This window comes from Artibeus jamaicensis, unplaced genomic scaffold, assembly GCF_021234435.1.
Source record: "Artibeus jamaicensis isolate MK-2021 breed Jamaican fruit bat unplaced genomic scaffold, CSHL_Jam_final contig_391, whole genome shotgun sequence".
Classification (NCBI taxonomy): Eukaryota; Metazoa; Chordata; class Mammalia; order Chiroptera; family Phyllostomidae; genus Artibeus; species Artibeus jamaicensis.
Genome location: NW_026521814.1, coordinates 1,479,434 through 1,496,323, shown reverse-complemented (window position 1 = coordinate 1,496,323; position 16,890 = coordinate 1,479,434). Strand labels below are relative to the sequence as shown.

General features: G+C 39.9%; 1 pseudogene; it reads left to right on the top strand.

The window, feature by feature from the left end:
* The first annotated feature begins 7,337 nt into the window (after positions 1 to 7,337).
* Positions 7,338 to 9,020, top strand: LOC119045661 (glucose-6-phosphate isomerase-like; annotated as a pseudogene).
* Positions 9,021 to 16,890: the final 7,870 nt, after the last annotated feature.

The following is a 16,890-nucleotide window of genomic DNA, read 5'->3' as shown; positions in this document are numbered from 1 at the left end:
GAGGTAAAGGCTGGATAGAAGGGTGGCTGCTGCTTCTGAAGCAGGAGAAAACAAATATGCATAAAAGATACAGCTCAATGTGCACTTACAGAAGTAGGAGTCTGGTGGGATATATTCTCCTGGCATCAATCAGTAAGTTATCTGCTGAGCTGGACTTTGGGTTTGAGGATGGACATGGGTTCATAAGAAAAGTAATAAAGATTTTTAAACATGGTTGGAGGAAGAAAAAATAACTAACTAGAAACTGATAAGAGAATGCCATGCAGTAGGAGAACTGACTGAATGGGGACTAATATATGTAGAATCGGTGATTCAATACAGTAATTTTCAGCCTTTTTCATCTCGTGGCACACATAAACTAATTACTAAAATTCTGCAGCACACCAAAAATATTGTTTTTGCTGATCTGACACAAAAAATAGGTATAATTTTCATCCATTCACACCGGATGGCTATTGTTGAGTTGTCTGTTGTCATTTTTAAAATTTGGCAATCTAAGGGAAAAGAGGTCAGTGACCCTGACTAAGTAGCCAGGTATTGGATGTGTTAAAAATACTTGTGGCACACCAGTTGAAAATAATATATTTAATAAATATGTGCAAGATTTGAGACTAAGGTCTATTACATTAACTCTTTGGAATGTGAGAGGAAAAAATATGAATGTTTAAAAATTTGTTGGACTCAGAAAGCTTTACAACATTCTGGTCCAGTGTAACCCAAATGAAGTCGGTCCTGTTTGTGTCTCCTTTCAGCAACGGGTTGTATATAAAGCAAACCCAACATCCACATCGACACTAATAAAATAGATTTCAAATATTTACTTCTGACATGCAAAAAAAGTCCAAATGTAAACCACATACCGTACAATATTTTCAAGCCTTTTTAAATGCTGTTTTTCCCCAGAGAGGTTCATCACCACCTCTTATTCATTCATTATACAGGAAAATACTTCATCACCTCTTTTTCTCTATTCCCAATCCTTAAAATTATCTCCCTAAAATCATCCTGTGTTACTTTTTATCTTTTCTACCCCTTCTCTCAGTCTTTTTCCTTTATAATGTAAACTAATACAATCTCACTATGTTCATTTCTTTTTCTTGCCATCCCTTTCCTTAGGCTTGATGGATGCCTGAACCACAGGCGGTTTTGCCACCTTAGAAAGGTGCGTTGGGAAGTGGGGGATTTTTGTGAACATTCATAGTAACATTTTTAGTCCCTGGAGTATCAGAAAATAACAGTGCCAGTTGTCAATTTATTGCCGCTCATCTCTAAATTCAACCTTTCTATCTGCTCCCTAAGCATGCATCTGAGCCCTTTAAATATGTTTGCTTTGCCAGATGGCATGACATTAAACTTTTTCTGTAGAAGGTGCTGGAGAGACTTCAGGGGAAAAAAAAAGGTTTTACTCCTTGGTTCTGGTGTGCTTGCTCAGAAGCCTCTGCTGTGTTGGTGGTGCATCCAGCTTCTGGTCCTGCAGTACACGTGGCTTTCTCCAGCACCAGGGCCTGGCATGGCAGCCAGCAGTATACTCACTAACCAGCAACTGCATCTTCTCAGGCAGCTTTACGTAGAGCGCCTCCAGGAAGACAGCTCTCCATAAACAGCTTTCCTTGGCACATAAAGGGCATATTTCCAGCAAGCTCCAAAAGGCAGACAACCTGCAAGTTCTGGTGGCACCATGGCAACTCCTTTGCTTTTAGTAACCTATGACTGACCTATCCTATATGGTCTGCATCTTGGCCTTGGGTGCTCTATCTCAGCCACAAGGCAAGCGGCTGCTTCACATGCTGGCTGTCTCTCTATTCTTCAGAGTTCCTTTTACTTCTTGTTAGCTAACCCTCTGTTGCCGTAATCCCTTTGTGCTCAGTAATTACTTAGATTAAATTTTACCTGTTCAAATTACTCTGCAGATTCTCCAAGCAGAATGAACTCAGATTCATACAATATATCCGAAGAAATATGAGAATTAGTTCACAAAAGGGTATAATTTTCAAATATCCCATGACTCTTACATGTAAGCATTGTCTTTCACACAGGAAATGACTCAAATGCATCTGACCAGTTCTCTAACCAGATCATTTAGAAATAGGACAGGATGTAATTTACAACTAGGTAGTTTTGTTTACTGAATCCAAGCAACCAACTGTATACTACCAGGAACAGAAACAAAGATTCCTACATTACGTGAAAAACCATGTCATGAGTTGCTTAGAGGATTAAATGAGAAAATATGTGTATCACAGAGGGGAAAAAACCTCTTTAAAACTGGAAGAATACGTCTGAGAGAGAGAGAGAGAGAGAAATAGAACTACCTTTGTTTTAGAACCCACTAACAAGTTTTTGAAGATGAGGCCTTTGCAGCGGTTCCTGGGTAATTAATTAGAAAGATAGCTAAATTGTTTTGTATAAAACAGGTCGGTTAGATGGAGCTAGAGAGGAGGGGAGAAAATTTTGAAGAGGGAAGGAATCCCACAAGCAAGGCAGGAGGCTGCAGCCCAAGTAAAAATTATCCATGGAAATTCCACCATCATTGTCCCAAAATGCCAGTAAATCTGCTACTTACACACTTGAGTTCCTTGTTATTTGGCACCAGGCATCAGGGCCATCTGGCAGGGCCACGTGGAAACCATGAGCACGCACTGGGGAGGTGCACACAGAAAACTCCAGATAACAGTGAATACAGTGTGCAGTGACCTACGCAAAGAAAGCATTCAATAAATATTAATTTCTTTTTTAAAAATTGGAGAGATAAAATCTCTCACTTTGGGGAATTAATAAATTTATTGTGAGTTCAATGATTATAAGCATGTTATCAAAAATATGAGTATACAACAATTGTATGGTATAAATTATAGGTACTGCAGAGCTGAGAAAGCCAGGAATCAATTGAAAAGTTTCCTGAATTAGAGTGGGTAAGGAATCACATAATGCCTTGTGAATATAAGATGTTCAATTCCTATTTCTCTCAAATAACTTAAAAAGGGAAGAAGAGTACCGAGTGCATTCTAAATGGAGGTAACAGGGAACAAGGAGGAAAACAAATATGCTGTATATTTATGGCAATGTCATACTGAGTCTTGGCTTGATAGCGTAACCAAAAATGAAGTCATTTTAATTTTTTGTGCAGTGGAGTGACGTATTTTGGAAAGATGACCTGTAAGGGGTTAGCAGGCTAAGTCATATTAAAGAGAGAAAAACTGGAAGGAAAAAGATCCAGGAAGGAGCTGGTTGCAGTCATTCAGGCTGAGGTGCTGAAAACCTGGATTTGGTTATTGGCCATGAGAGCGGAAGAAATGAGTGGTTCTGGCTGACTCGAAAATGGAATCAGGATCTGGGAAGACACGGCTGGCATCGAACTGATGGCAGCACACAAAACAAAGACAAAAGAACGGGACAGTTGGGAATAGAAACAAATACAAGAAATTTCTTTACATTAACTTATTTCTGCTCTTGCTATGACTCACTTCTGTTTGTTCGTCATCCAGGGCCACATGTGATCATATTCCTGGTGCATGAAGTAACGACAATTCTGTTGCACCCAAGAATTTGTTCGCTGGGCTCCAGCTGTTTCCTAGTCCACCCACGCTGATCACTGAGCTGTGGTGGATGCCATTTCCTTGTCCTGGGAAAAGGTTTAACATGAGTCAGAATCTCCTGATTTTTGAGTAAAGCAAACCCTTTGCTTCCCACAGGCTCTGGTTCCCAAGAAGAATAGCATCATGAATCTTGTCTGTTTCCTGTGTCCATTCCCACTCTACCAATGGGGGCAAATTAGCTGTGAGACCTGGGGCTCTCTTGGTTTCTCAAGAACTGAGTAAGGTGCTTTTGGGTAATTATTCTAGTCAGGCCAGGGAAGTAAGTTTCCGAGAGTAGAAACAGAGGGGTTCTGTCCTCCCTATTTTGTGGTCCTTTTCAGTGCTGCTCTGTCTCAGGCTGTGGCCTGAGATCAGGATACCTTTGTCAGACTTGAAAATTTTTCTAGACCGGCCCTGCCCAATAAAACTACAGCCTGATACACATAACTATTTGCAATTTGCAAACAGCTACATTAAAAAAGTTAAAACAGATGAGATGAATGTTAACAACTTATGTAACTCAATATAATAAAAATATTATGTTGACAAGTTATCAATACCAAATTATTAATATTTTATAGTATTTTTCTTACAGAGTCAAAATTCAGTATGTGTTTTACATTTCTGGCATGCCTCAGTTTGAATTTGCCAAATTTCCGGTGCTCAACAGACACCTTTGGCTAGTGGCCACTGGATTGAATAGTGCAATTCTAAACATTCTATCTTTTTAAAGAAAGACATACCTAAAATTCAGCTTAAACATGAAATTTCAATTATTTTGCAAGTTATTATCTAACTTTGAGTTCTCTTATTTTTTCTTAATTTTCTGAAGTCTTATCTTCTTAGTTGTGCACATCTTTATACCTGGCACAGCAATTTCTTGAGGATACATAATGGACACCATGGTTCTCTGCCGGACCCCCTCTCAGGGATGAGACATGCAGCCACCCACCCTGGGCCTGCTGGTATTGCTGCTGAGGACTCACAGCTGCCCCCTCTCTCTGGGCATTACCCTGGGTTGTGGAGACCTGCCGCCCCTGGTGTTATGCACTCTTAAAATTGGCCTGAGGCCAAATGACTGATGAAGGGACACAGGTCAGTCTCCCTTTGCTCCACTTAGGACAACCCTGAAGGGCCGTCTCAGCTACTGAGACCCTGTAGGATAAACTGAGGCCTTTTACGCAATTCTTCTGTGAGTGTCTCCCTCTGCCCCATCCTGCCTTCTTGAGAACCACTTCCCCCTCCACTTCCCACTCCTCAAAAAACTCCGCTTGCATTTCTCCATGTCCAAATCTGCTTCCCGAGAATCCAGTTTAGGAGAAAATATGAAGTAGTCTCTCTTCTACCCAAGCAGGATATAAGCAGTATTTGAGTAAGGAGCAGGCAAAGTAGGAGTCAAGCTTTAATTCCTTTCTGTGTTTTGTGATTATACCTCCCCACATGTGAACTCTCTCTGATCCTCCCTCTGTTCACTCTCATTGTCTTTCTTGTCCTATACAGTCTTTCCCAAAAGCGAAAGTTACAACTGAGTAAAGGCTGTAATAAAAACTGGGATTCATCAACAGCACAGTGTTGAAGCATGAGAAAATTATCCCAAAGCAAAAAAAAAAGGCATCAACTGCATGATATGGTAGCCCATACATTTCCCACACTGACAGAATACTGCTACCTTACTTTTCCTGGCTCTCCTGTGCCTATCTGCATGCACAGAGATGCAGAGCACTTGCACAGGTTACAGTAGCATTATCTTCGTATGCCCTTCCCGCCTTTCTCCTTCCTCTGGAAAGTCCCATCTTTCTGGCCTTTATATCCTTATGCTGGTGTCTGTGAGTCTCTGCCTTCCCTAAACACTCTCTGCTTCATCACCAGGGACCTGAAAGTCTTAGAATGGTATTCTGGCCCAGTTATTTAATGCCTTAAGGAGATGGGAAAGGAGAAATCAGAATTGCTCTTGTCTTCAAACTTGGGCTTGCCTGTCACAGAAAGATCTTGGACTCTCGAACTCTTAAGATAATTCTCATGGAGGATGTTACTTCTTACTGTTCTTGCTTTAACCTTTTTTGATGACTTTATATCTCTGTCTCTCATACACACATATACACATACTCATGCAGGTTAATAACAATTCATTCTGTACAGTATTTCTGATGGCTCTGTTCCATATCTTACAAAGTCACAGTCAACTGATTATTCTTATAGCTAAGACCATTATAACCCAGGTTATAGTGGCAGAAGGAAGAAATCATTTCTATTATTTTTCCCTTCCTTGCTCCCATATCTCAAGTCCTCTAAAGAGTTAGAAGTAGTCAGTTCTTAGATCTGAATTAAGAATTAGGAGACTTTGATTCTCCATCTGATTTGGTCTTTCACCGAAGTTTTTGTGACTGTTTTAGTATTTGGAATATGCTCCTATCTACACCTAATTATAGTATAGACTGTAATAATATAATGATTAAAAGTGCTTTGTGTTCCTGAGAAAAACTTTCTGGCCTATAAATGTAGGCTTAGAAAATTGAATAAATCTCACACAAGCTAGACTGGATTCCTCTTCCTCAAAAACCTTGCTGCCTCTTCGGCCTTGGTAAAATTCAGAGGGGTGGTAGAAAACAACTTTAGGGCATGTGGATATTTACCTGATGAATCATGATAAATACATTTTTAATGGGTATTTTTACTTTGTCTGCAACTAAGAAACAGCTGTGTTAGAAATACTGAAGCCATGGAAGTTACTGTGCTACTGGGTAGTATTAGGTTTGTCACCCTGGTGATACTGTAATGGCACCAAGAGGTCAGTGACTAAGGGCTTTTCAAAAGAGGGACCTTACATTTAGTGAAGGACAGATTGTGGAAGTCATAGGGATAAGGGATTCTGGCATAAATAATACTTTGGGCCCTGAGAATGTGTTTGAAAATGCCTGGTAATGCACACTGGGTATTTCTATCAGCTCAGTGAAAGTGAGACCAGAGCAAGCCCTCACGTGGTCAAGCGTGGCCCCTCCTGCATTTAGCTAAGGGGCTTTTCTTCTTTTATCTTCTATCAGGAGATGGGAGTTTGTAAGAGAGAAGGGAATGTTCTTACTCCTTTTTCCTCTAATAGTCAGAACAAGGCTACAAAAGAATAGAAGGTCATGCCTCGGTATTACCTAAAGAGTGGTTTCTCCAACCTCTGGTATTGGCTGAGAGAGAAACGGGGGTTTGAGCTCATGCCCCACTGTGGCCAGTTGTTGTGGAATCACTTTGTATGACAACAGGTTCATGCCTGAGTCGATGGTGCGGTTCCCCAGAGCCCCCCTCATCCTGCTCTTCCTTTCTGCTTCCTGCTGCTTCCTTCATCCTTCTTCACAAAGTCCCCACTGTGATGGGGCATTAGTATGAGTCTGGAGGAGGAGGCAGCCTGGAAGGGGGAACTTACTGGCCCAGAGTTCCTGTCAATTAGAGAAAAAACCCAATCCCCCAGCTGCCCAATGGCCCAGGCGGCCCACAGGCTTTTCAAAGCCCACACTGCCCCATACAACTTTTTGACTACATCAGCTAAGTCTTTGATGTTCAAATTGATTGTTTACACCAGGTTATCCAGCATGGGTGTGAAAAATCACTTGTTCACACAAGTAGTCCCAGGCTTGCTGCATGCCTTCTACCCTCCTTCCTCCTCAACCCACATCCCAGCCCATGTACCCTGCTGCTCTCCCCTTGGCTGTGCTCTCTAAGATAAGCTGCAAGAATGAAACTGTGAGTACAGTCTGACCTCAACTTGCATGCCTTTTTGAAGAAGACAAGGAATGCTTCAGCCACTTTAGCTTGATGCTCAACACAAACCATGGGTATGTTCTGGTGGATTACTCCAAGAACCTTGTGACAGAGGGTGTGATGCAGGTGCTGGTGGGCCTGGCTAAGTGCAGATGGGTGGAGACCACCTGGGAGTGCATGTTCAGTGGTGAGATCAGCTGCACCAAAGATCAGGCAGTGCTGCTTGTGGCCCTGTAGAACCAGTCAAGCATACCCATTCTTGGTGCATGGCAAGGGTGAGATGCCAGAGGTCAACAGAATCGTGGAGAACATGAAGTCTTTCTGCCAGCAGTCTGAAGCAGTTACTGCAAGGGTTACTCAGGCAAGCTCATCAGAGATGTCATTAATATCATCATTGGCAGCTCAGACCTGAGACCTATCACTGTGAGTGAAGCTTGTAAGCCTACTCTTCAAGAGGTCCCAGGGTCTGGTTTTACTCCAGCATTGATGGGATCCCCACTGCCAAAACCCTGGCCACCCTGAACCCTGAGTCCTTCCTGCTCATCACCACCTCCAAGACCGTTAACTAGGAGACTATCATGAATGCACAGACAATGAAGGAGTGGCTTCTCCTGAGGGCCAAGAATCCTTCTGCAGTTGTGAAGCACTTTGTTGCCCTATATACCAACATGATCAAAATGAAGGAATTTGGAATCAACCCTCAAAATATGTCCAAGTTATGAGATTGTGTAGGAAGACACTACTCACTGTGGTCAGCCTTTGGACTCCTCAGTGCTCTGCACATAGGATTTGACAACTTTGAGCAGCTGCTCTCAAGGGCTCACTAGAGGAAGCAGAACTTCTTCATGGCACTCCTGGAGAAGAATATCCATGTCTTGCTGGCTTTGCTGGGTATCTGATACATCAACGGCACTGGTTGTGAGACATATAATATGCTACCCTATGACCAGTACCTGCACTGCTTTCCTGTATACTTGCAAGAAGGGTGACATGAAGTCCAGTGGGAAGTACATCATCAAGTCTGGTATCCATGTGGATCACTAGATGGGCCCCATTGTGTGGGGGAAGCCAGGGGCCAATGGCTAGCATGCCTTCTACCAGCTCATCCACCAAGGCACCAAGGTGATATGCTATGATTTACTTACCCACATCCAGTGTCATGCCTGGATAAGAGAGGGTCTGTATCACAAGATACTTCTGGCTGACTTCTTGGCCCAGATTGGGGCCCTGATAAAAAGGAAGTCAACAGAGAAGACCAGCAAGGAGTTTCAGGCTATGGGAAATAGTCCAGAAGACTTTGAGAAGCTGTTGTCACACAAGGTGTTTGAAGAAAATCATCTAGCCAACTCTACTCTGTTCACCATTCTCACACCATTTATTTTTGAAGGCTTGATTGCCATGGATGAGAACAAGATCTTCATTCAGAGCATCAGCTGGAACATCACTGGCTTTGATTGATGGGTACTGGAGCTGGGAAAGAAGCTGGCTAAGAAAATTGAACCTCAACTTGATGGCAGTAGCCAACGGACCTTTCAGGATTCTTCCACCAATGGGCTGATCAACTTCATCAAGAAGGAGTGTGAAACCAACAAACTCCTGCTAGGCTACAAAACAAACAAACAAACAAACAAACAAAAAGGGCCCATAATTCTGGCATGTGTATCCCAAAATATTTTTTTAGATCTCCAGTATTCTTAGAATTTAATCAAATAATTGCTCTTATAATTAATTATAATATACTGGTACTATTATTTTTATACAGTATACTTAAAATTTCAATTTGCTAGAAAAACCACCAGAGTGGCTCGCAGCATTGATTAGATTATGTATTCAGTGAAATTTTGCTAATTAGAATGTCAAAAGGAAGTACTTGTGGAGTTCAACTAATTCTCACTTTACTCATCCATACGCAGATACTTCTCATAAATAGCTGGTAATCTTTCCCCAGTTCTCAGGAAAACTAACTGAATAGTTACAGCAAAGTCTCCTATTACTAATTCTCTATATTATAATGAAAAAATCCTGCAATTTGTGTTGAAAGACGCCCCGAAGCAGTAGCACACGGATTAAATGACCATTGTTTGATAACAATAGTTAATATTCAATTGCTTGATAATAATAAGCTTGGCACTTTAATGGCCGCAGCTGGAGATGCTCTCCTTGAACATTAATCTAGTTTGGGCCCATGGTAAGCAGGCGAGCCCCATATACTCTGTTTCCTCCCTTTCTTTCTTCACTCACTCATTCATTTAGACAGCAATCTTTATTAAGCACCAAGTTTATGGCAAGTATTGCTCCTATATCCTTGGGACATATGAGTGAACTAAGCCAAAAGTGGAGCTACATGTGAGCTAAAGAGGAATAGGCAGTAGAAATTATATATAATATATATATTATATATAATATATGAGCCTCTTATATGTGTTTTATATATAATGCCTCATATATAAGTGCCACATATATATTACATATATAATATATATGAGGAATAAGCCGTAGAAATTATATATAATGTATATACATATGTTTATATACATTGTGTGTATATATGTATATACACATATATGTATGTGTACATATTTACACACTGCATATATATGTATATACATACATATATATGTGCATGTAAATAAATATTACAGGACATCGAGACGTGGTAAAATCTGTAGGAAAAAAAGAAGAAGAAACTAAGAACCATTGGAGGTTGAAGGTGGTCAGTTTTAAATGAATGAGTCTGCCTCATTGAAGAGGTGGCATTTGGGCAAGGACTTGAGCCCATGTTGTAATGTCTTTCCTATTTTCTGATTCATAAATCATTATCCTTCCTGATGTCTATTAGACCCATAATAAAATTATTTATTTATAGGCTTAAGACAACATAGATGTTAGGTCAGTGCCAGTTGATATTTTTTTATGGTAGCATATGGTTTACCCTTTGAAAACCTAAGAAGTCTGTTCTTATGATGTGACATAAATGTCCTACCAAACGTTGTCTCTAGCCCTCCTTCAGTTTCTTTCTGTTTTAAAATCTACTTCTTAAAAAAGCTGCATACTTTTCCGATCAGTTAGCCAAACTGCCTGACCTCACCATCATTAAGATATTCATTATGTTATAGTAGTATTAGCAATTCTGTTTTCAAACTCAAATTTGCCACAGGAAATTTGACTCACTCAAAACAGCATTTGCGTCATGAAGGGAAAGGCTGTGACATAGACTGCTTTACAGACAGAGGGACTTCAGGCCTATACCAGTAGACCAGGGGTCAAATGTGGGGTTGGGGCAGCAGAATTAGACAGTAGAGACCAGAAAAAGACTGTAAGGCCTTAAACTTGTCCTCATACTCAAGAATGTTGTGGGATCCCCCCGCAAAACAGATTATCTTCTGGAGGGTGGTCCCCTTGTAGTACAGGCTCGCCCCACTAGGTGAGTGTTCTAGGAACCCATCTGTATCACTGTACCACCCAACATTGCTATGAGAGGCTGCGTTCAGCTTCAGTGAAATTTTTTGAACACTCATTGTGTTTGCCCATTCATGATGGCTGATTTACCAGCATTCTTGCCCACTCATGCTGAGTGTTCAGCAGTTTTTGACCAAAAAAAAAAAAGGCATGCTTCCATCCCCCACTCTCCCTATTCACCTGATTTTGCCCAAAATGACTTTTTTGTTGTTTCCCCAGATGGAAAAAGTCTTCAAAGGGAAACGTTTTGCCAATATGGAAGAGGTGAAACAAAAAACGGCAGAAGCACTAAAAGGCATCCAAATCGATGAATTCAAAAACTGTTTTGAACAGTGGAAAACAAAACATCTCGGTAGGTGAATTACATCAAATGTAGAGCACTTTAAAGGTAACCTAAGTTTAAACATATAATAATTAATACAATTTTTTAAAATAAAATTTGAGGGGTTTTGCCCCCCACTCCATATTTTGTATAATGAACACACAGGGCTACTTTTTACTCTCACAAAGAATTATGTTCTCATATAATTTTCTCAACCACCCGGCCCTCTGATCTACCTTTATTCTCTCATGGGGAAACCACTTTTTGACCTTTAATGGAATCACAGACTGAGGTAAGGGTATGGTAGGAGTGCAGTGGTCTGCTTCAGCAGGAAGAAGAATTTTATTACTAAAGTTCTTTAGAATTTCTGGACATGGTGGTAATAAAAATCAGACTGATTTTAGTGGGTTTTATTATTTTTGTAAATGTGCTATAAACCGTGTACGCTCTTTATTTTCTGCTTCCAGGGAAGACAACACCGACCACACTCTCCTTTGTTATCCAACGCTCTGAGAAATGTATTTACAGAGTTTCTACTAATCATACAACTACATGAACATTTTCTTCTTCCTTCCAGAAAAATGAGATCATACTATACATATTAAGCAATAGATTGTGGATGTTTTTCTTTGTCAATACACTTAGAGCTACATCATTCATTTACATATGTTCCATATTGGAATTTTTAAATTTTCTCTGGATTGGCTGTCAGACAGTTATCAGTTTCTCAATATTGTACGCTGAGTTTCAACAATATTCTTATATTTGCATTTTTGTATACTTATTATTCATGGGTATTCTTGTGTATTTTGCATTTCAGATATTCTATTCTTCATTTCTAACTGGTATTTTTTATATCTTTTTTTTTTAATGCTGTTGAAGTTCCCACTAAGTTCCTTGAAGTTCTCACTAAATTTCTTGAGCATCTTTATAACCATTTTTTAAATAAAAACTCTCTATATCTGGTAAATTGCTTGCCTCCATTTCATTTTGCTCTTTTCCTGGAGATTTCTTCCGCTTTTTCATTTGGAGCATGTTTCTTTGTCTCCCCATTTTGGCTGCCACTTTGTTTCTGTGCACTAGATAGATCTTCCCTGTGTCCCAGCCTTTGTGAGTGGTCTTACGCGATAGTGTCCTGTGGTGCAGTCTCCTTGATCACCTGAGCTGGCTGCTCCAGGAATGTCCCTTGTGTGACATTTGTTAACTGTCACACAAATGAATTTGTTCATTTGTTGATGGACATTTAGAACAGAGTGGTAGTCACAAAATAGTTCCCATATCTTGGCTACAGTAAATGGTGTAGCAATAAGTGCAGATAATAACTCTTTGATATTCTGTTTTCATTTCCTTTAGATATGCAGCTAGAAGTGGGATTGCTGAATTCAAGCTTATTTAAAGGTTGGTGTTTATTTTCAGAATTGTCTCCATGGTCATTTTTTTCTGTTTTCCCTGAGTGCCTTTTTCTTTTTTCTAGTTGCTCTTCTTAGTATCTTTACATTTCCTTCATGTTTTGTAGTTTTGACTCTTCTTTTAAAAATATTGTCTACTGATTCGGGGGGTTGAAGCAGATATACAAATGAGGCAACAATGGGAAGACCCTGGCATACAGGTAGGGCTCATTGGCTGGTGGGTTTTGTTTAAGGATAAGAAGTCAGGATGCCTTCAAGCCGGAAGACTGGATTTACTCTGGTGCACTCACTCCCAGCTCCCCTTCTGGTACTCTCCAGGAATAGTTTACTATCTCTTAAAATTAAGTCTCCTATTTTTTTTGCCTGGAATAAACACCTAGATACAGATTGTTCTGTATCCAGAGGTGAAGCATTCATACAAAATTATCTAACTAGTCCCCTATTTTCCATCCCCATTTCTCTTTCCTGCTATCAGTGGTCAATGTAGTCTCACTTCTGAATTGTTCCATGCAAGTTCCTTCCTAGGTGCGTCCCAGGTGATTGTCATTTCTGTTCTGCTTTATCCACTGAGGACACTGTCTCCATTCTCTCCACTGTTCTCTGCCTTACCCTTTCCCTCCACTTACAGCAAGTGTAACAGAGTTTCAGAAAGCAAAGCAATGATGCATAAGTTTAGTCTACCATCTTGAACTGGAAACCTCTCCAACTCTTTTAAAAAGAGATTATAATGCAATTCGCAGTACTTTCTCCACCCCCTCGAGTATTGTCATAGTTTGTCAGACATCCCACATGACACCCTCGCTACTCCTTCACTTCTTTCTTCTACCTCAGTCACTCATTTCTTGGATCCATACATACCTTTGTCCTTGCATTGAAATCTTAAGCCGATGACAGCTATCTTCTGGTATCACCTTTTTTTTCTTGCTTTGCACCCTCTCACTCAGTTACTGGTGCAACACATGCTTTTTGGCTCTTCCAGATATCTAGTAGCCCATCTCCTTTCTTCCTTTTGTTTTACCTCCTCCTAGGTTCAGCCTTAATTATACATCCCTTCACTTTACCTGTACAGGTACCTTGTAATTATTGCTCTGATTTCTAGGCCCAAATGCCAACAAAATTCTGACTTAATATTTTGGACGCCATCCCTCTAGAGCGAGACTGTGGACTTCTAAGACACGTGTAATGATGTCCCCTGAAGATGTCAGGGTTGTGCATGTCGTTCTGCTGCTGATGATTCTGCCATCCCACCCGTAACATGTCTCTCAATAGAAAATCAGTGAGATGCCAATCAGAATTTTTTTAGAAGATACTAATTACTTAAAATTAGTCTCAGAGTGTCACAAAGAAATAGCATAATACAGTAACACTGGCTCATGTTGCAATCTTGAGCAAGTTACCTACATTTTCCTAGGTTCCATTTCTTAATCAGTTAAGTGCCGTTTGGTATGAATGAAATGCATTATGAATGAATACATTAAGTGAAATAATGTATTAAAGCACTTTCTGTATAATGGTAAACAGAAAATGTTTATTGAATCTGAGGAATCAAAAACATGGACATAGCCTCTAAGAAGCAAACTCTTATTTTAAAGAGTTATAAAATCAAGGCTGATGTTGGCCCTTACCTACCACTTGTCCTTACATAATGTCTTAGCTTTCAGCAAATAAATGCATCCCTCTTTTTTTAATCTCCCTACTCCCAAATGAAAAAACAACATCTTTATTTATGCTTGCAGCATGGTTTTACCTTAACACTTTAGGAATGTGTTTTTCTGGGAAAACAAATAAATAAAAAAGATTTTTTGGCAGACCTACAATGGCTATTACTAAATAGTTCTAGAAATCTCTTAGAAAGTTAGGAATTTATGTTCTAGCGAACTTTGCCAGCATATAGTCATATTCCAAACTGAGTTTTATAAAGTTTGGAAAAAAACTCAGATGAGCATCTACTAGACTAATTCTTTCTCTTAATTTCTACAGGCCAAAGTCTTACTTTCCATTTTTGTAGCATTCTAATGGATATACACAGCTGCTTTCTGAGAAAAGTTCCAGTCTTGACAAAAATCAGGCTTAAGGATTGCAAATATGTGCTGTGTGTACTTTCTGTCCCTCTTCCTAGGTCCATGCAGAAAGCAATGACCAGTCAGGGCACTCTTTCCTGCTAAGCACAAACCCAAATTCAGGCTCATTCTCAGCAAGAGCTCCAGGAAGGGGAAAAACACTGTGTAAGAACTTACATGCCATGCTTGTCCAAGAATGTAAGCTCTCTGAGGACACAGACTAAGACTCTTCATATTTTTTTCCAGCAAAAATGTTGACTGGATGCTAACTGTGTAAAATAAGAATGGTAGTCAGTTTCATTATTTTTTTAAAAACTGCTAGCATTTTCATTTTGACGCTAAAAGGAAAAAAAGCCAGTAAGGATGTTCTAATATAAAAGAATCCAAATTTTTGCAGCAAGCCCTGTTTGAAGAAAAGTTGGAACACTTAGACATTATCTCGAAAGGATGGAGATGTGTGGCTCTGCTGTAAGCAATATATCACTAATCCAAAAATCAAATGGAAAAGCTCTTGACATCTTTATTTCCATAGTCAATTTCATTTTTCTTAAAACAGTTCATAACACTAAGTTGCAGTTTGAATCACCCAAACTTCAAAAAGAAAAAACCAAACCAAACTAAATAAAAATATTTTAGATTCATAATTTCAACTTAAAGTTGTTCCTCTTAAAGCATCTTCATTTCTTCGTGGGACCTGTTCTGTGAGTCTCCTGTGGGAGCCCACACTTGGCTGCAATCCTGTGTGGCGCATGGACCAGCCACATGTCTGTGCATTTTTTTATGGCTAAAGCAAATAGTATCCATTTTAATACTACCTTAATTGTTTATTACAGTTAATTTTTTTCAGGGCACACAGTCTCGGAAATAAACCACTAAAAAGTATTTGTGGACTGTGGGGCTTTGGCAGGCTGGGCCAGAGCTTCTGAGAACACGCTGTGTGAAGTGTTCAAAGAAGGCAGCCAATCAGAGAGGACCCACATGGGAGCAGTTCATTTGGAACCAGGCTGGTGGCTTTTGTCTTAGATTGGAGAATCTTACAATCACATGGAGATGCCTACAAGTGTGTAGCGTAGTTTGGCTACTTCTTTCACTGATTGTTTCAGTTTGTAAAGAGCTGGCCGCATCGACTGCGAGGGAGGAGGCCTCCTCTGGAAGCAGGGTGGCTACATTTCTCTGCCAGTAAGTGCTTAATGACTCATTTTCCTCAACAGAATTTTCATAAGGCTGGAATTCAGGGAGGGCAGTCTGGAGAATGTCCGAGAGGAATTTCACAAGCATCCATCCCGCCATTCGCTGGAGGAAGCCTCCGGTGAGAGCTGGACCAGTTGACAAAGGCAAACAGCGGCAGGCTTCAGTAACATTTCCTCATTATCTTTCGCGAACAGTTCATGAAAGGTCACCCTGCAGTTTGTTTTAGTCAGGCTGAGAACATTATACACTTCCAAAGAAGAAAACTATGAGTGGAAAAACTGAAGACACAGTAGGTCAGTGCCTGTGTTTATGTGGAACCACAGCCGCCGTCCACGGGAACTGCAGTCGCCCATTTTACCGACCTGTCACGTTGACCGATTGCTTTGAAATTATGTGGAGTTAGCCACAAAGAAATTGTGCCTAAGTCTTCCTTCTATGTTCAAATGTTTTTGTATTTATTTTAAAGGTTTTATAATTGCAAAATGGTCCTCTCTCTCAGAAAATATTCTGAAATGGAAGCAAAAATATCACTTTTGCAGAGCCATTTCCATTCTTCCAAAGGTCTGCTGGTAAATTATTCTTGCTGATCTTTCCATCTTTCTGGCCTGTGCATACACACCTAACCCATACTAAATTTCACCAGATGGCATTTTATTTCTCTAAAGGAAAGCAGTCGTGGGTTTAGACAGTTGAATTTTTAAACTTCTGTATTTACTGAAAGTGCATATGGTGCTACATGGACAAAGAAATTGTGCTGAAAGAAAAACATTTCTGTCTGCAGTACCTCACGATCTCTCAGAGAAAGAAGAACGTGCAATTATCTTGTACATTTCTCACAAAATCTTCCGTGACTTTAATTTTCTTCCTCTCATCAAAATTAGAGTATATGTACTGCAAATACCTGAAAGTTTGTATTACTTTTAAATTCTTCTTTTGGTAGCAAATAGAAAAGTTACATGAAATCCAATAAATTGCCAAAGTCAACAGTGAGATATTTGTCGATGAGAATGAAACATAAAACTAAACTTGTTTTAAAAAAAGTTAAAAACCTCTGTATGTCAACGTAAGCAGATGTTGGTGTAGAATTTACAAGGATGAGAAGGCTGTAAAATCTCCCTTGAGCCACT